Here is a 3,680-nt window from a genome sequence, read left to right on the forward strand (position 1 = left end):
TCGCACTTGTGTTAGTGTTGAAAAACCACTTTTCGCACTTGTGTTAGTGTTGAAAAACTACTTTTCGCGCTTGTGTTGGTGCAGGAAACCACTTTTGCACTTGTATTAGTGTGGAAAAACCACTTTTCGCACTTGTATTAGTGTTGAAAAACCACTTTTCGCACTTGTATTAGTGTTGAAAAACCACTTTTCGCACTTGTGTTAGTGTTGAAAAACCACTTTTCGCACTTGTGTTAGTGGTGAAAAACCACTTTTCGCACTTGTGTTAGTGTTGAAAAACCACTTTTCGCACTTGTGTTAGTGTTGAAAAAACACTTTTCGCACTTGTGTTGGTGCAGGAAACCACTTTTGCACTTGTATTAGTGTGGAAAAAGCACTTTTTGCACTTGTGATAGTGTTGAAAAACCACTTTTCGCACTTGTGTTAGTGTTGTAAAACCACTTTTCGCACTTGTGTTGGTGCAGGAAACCACTTTTGCACTTGTATTAGTGTGGAAAAAACACTTTTCGCACTTGTGTTAGTGTTGAAAAACCACTTTTCGCACTTGTGTTGGTGCAGGAAACCACTTTTGCACTTGTATTAGTGTGGAAAAAACACTTTTTGCACTTGTTTAGTGTTGAAAAACCACTTTTTGCACTTGTGTTAGTGTTGAAAAACCACTTTTTGCACTTGTGTTAGTGTTGAAAAACCACTTTTCGCACTTGTGTTGGTGCAGGAAACCACTTTTGCACTTGTATTAGTGTGGAAAAAACACTTTTTGCACTTGTGATAGTGTTGAAAAACCACTTTTCGCACTTGTGTTAGTGTTGTAAAACCACTTTTCGCACTTGTGTTGGTGCAGGAAACCACTTTTGCACTTGTATTAGTGTGGAAAAAACACTTTTCGCACTTGTGTTAGTGTTGAAAAACCACTTTTTGCACTTGTGTTAGTGTTGAAAAACCACTATTCGCACTTGTGTTGGTGCAGGAAACCACTTTTGCACTGTATTAGTGTGGAAAAAGCACTTTTTGCACTTGTGATAGTGTTGAAAAACCACTTTTCGCACTTGTGTTAGTGTTGTAAAACCACTTTTCGCACTTGTATTGGTGCAGGAAACCACTTTTGCACTTGTATTAGTGTGGAAAAAACACTTTTTGCACTTGTGATAGTGTTGAAAAACCACTTTTCGCACTTGTGTTAGTGTTGTAAAACCACTTTTCGCACTTGTGTTGGTGCAGGAAACCACTTTTGCACTTGTATTAGTGTGGAAAAAACACTTTTTGCACTTGTGTTAGTGTTGTAAAACCACTTTTCGCACTTGTGTTGGTGCAGGAAACCACTTTTGCACTTGTATCAGTGTGGAAAAACCACTTTTCGCACTTGTGTTAGTGTTGAAAAACCACTTTTCGCACTTGTGTTAGTGTTGAAAAACCACTTTTCGCACTTGTGTTAGTGTGGAAAAACCACTTTTCACACTTATGTTGGTGTTGTAAAACCAATTTTCGCACTTGTGTTAGTGTTGAAAAACCACTTTTCGCACTTGTGTTAGTGTTGAAAAACTACTTTTCGTGCGTGTTGGTGCAGGAAACCACTTTTGCATTTGTATTAATGTGGAAAAACCACTTTTCGCACTTGTGTTAGTGTTGAAAAACCACTTTTCGCACTTGTGTTAGTGTTGAAAAACCACTTTTCGCACTTGTGTTGGTGCAGGAAACCACTTTTGCACTTGTATTAGTGTGGAAAAACCACTTTTCGCACTTGTGTTAGTGGTGAAAAACCACTTTTCGCACATGTGTTAGTGTTGAAAAACCACTTTTCGCACTTGTGTTGGTGCAGGAAACCACTTTTGCACTTGTATTAGTGTGGAAAAAACACTTTTTGCACTTGTGTTAGTGTTGAAAAACCACTTTTCGCACTTGTGTTAGTGTTGAAAAACCACTTTTCGCACTTGTGTTGGTGCAGGAAACCACTTTTGCACGTGTATTAGTGTGGAAAAAGCACTTTTTGCACTTGTGATAGTGTTGAAAAACCACTTTTCGCACTTGTGTTAGTGTTGTAAAACCACTTTTCGCACTTGTGTTAGTGCAGGAAACCACTTTTGCACTTGTATCTGTGTGGAAAAACCACTTTTCGCACTTGTGTTAGTGTTGAAAAACCACTTTTCGCACTTGTGTTAGTGTTGAAAAACCACTTTTCGCACTTGTGTTAGTGTTGAAAAACCACTTTTCGCACTTGTGTTGGTGCAGGAAACCACTTTTGCACTTGTATTAGTGTGGAAAAACCATTTTTGCACTTGTGTTAGTGGTGAAAAACCACTTTTCGCACTTGTGTTGGTGCAGGAAACCACTTTTGCACTTGTATTAGTGTGGAAAAAACACTTTTTGCACTTGTGTTAGTGGTGAAAAACGACTTTTTGCACTTGTGTTAGTGTTGAAAAACCACTTTTTGCACTTGTGTTAGTGTTGAAAAACCACTTTTCGCACTTGTGTTGGTGCAGGAAACCACTTTTGCACTTGTATTAGTGTGGAAAAAACACTTTTTGCACTTGTGATAGTGTTGAAAAACCACTTTTCGCACTTGTGTTAGTGTTGTAAAACCACTTTTCGCACTTGTGTTGGTGCAGGAAACCACTTTTGCACTTGTATTAGTGTGGAAAAAACACTTTTCGCACTTGTGTTAGTGTTGTAAAACCACTTTTCGCACTTGTGTTGGTGCAGGAAACCACTTTTGCACTTGTATCAGTGTGGAAAAACCACTTTTCGCACTTGTGTTAGTGTTGAAAAACCACTTTTCGCACTTGTGTTAGTGTTGAAAAACCACTTTTCGCACTTGTGTTATGTTAGTGTGGAAAAACCACTTTTCACACTTGTGTTGGTGTTGTAAAACCACTTTTTGCACTTGTGTTAGTGTTGAAAAACCACTTTTCGCACTTGTGTTAGTGTTGAAAAACTACTTTTCGCACTTGTGTTGGTGCAGGAAACCACTTTTGCATTTGTATTAATGTGGAAAAACCACTTTTCGCACTTGTGTTAGTGTTGAAAAACCACTTTTCGCACTTGTGTTAGTGTTGAAAAACCACTTTTCGCACTTGTGTTGGTGCAGGAAACCACTTTTGCACTTGTATTAGTGTGGAAAAACCACTTTCCGCACTTGTGTTAGTGGTGAAAAACCACTTTTCGCACATGTGTTAGTGTTGAAAAACCACTTTTCGCACTTGTGTTGGTGCAGGAAACCACTTTTGCACTTGTATTAGTGTGGAAAAAACACTTTTCGCACTTGTGTTAGTGTTGAAAAACCACTTTTCGCACTTGTGTTAGTGTTGAAAAACCACTTTTCGCACTTGTGTTGGTGCAGGAAACCACTTTTGCACGTGTATTAGTGTGGAAAAAGCACTTTTTGCACTTGTGATAGTGTTGAAAAACCACTTTTCGCACTTGTGTTAGTGTTGTAAAACCACTTTTCGCACTTGTGTTAGTGCAGGAAACCACTTTTGCACTTGTATCAGTGTGGAAAAACCACTTTTCGCACTTGTGTTAGTGTTGAAAATCCACTTTTCGCACTTGTGTTAGTGTTGAAAAACCACTTTTCGCACTTGTGTTAGTGTGGAAAAACCCACTTTTCACACTTGTGTTGGTGTTGAAAAACCACTTTTCGCACTTGTGTTAGTGTTGAAAAACCACTTTTCGCACTTGTGTTAGTG

Source organism: Myxine glutinosa, unplaced genomic scaffold (genome assembly GCF_964187855.1).
Source record: "Myxine glutinosa unplaced genomic scaffold, kmMyxGlut1.1 SCAFFOLD_166, whole genome shotgun sequence".
Classification (NCBI taxonomy): Eukaryota; Metazoa; Chordata; class Myxini; order Myxiniformes; family Myxinidae; genus Myxine; species Myxine glutinosa.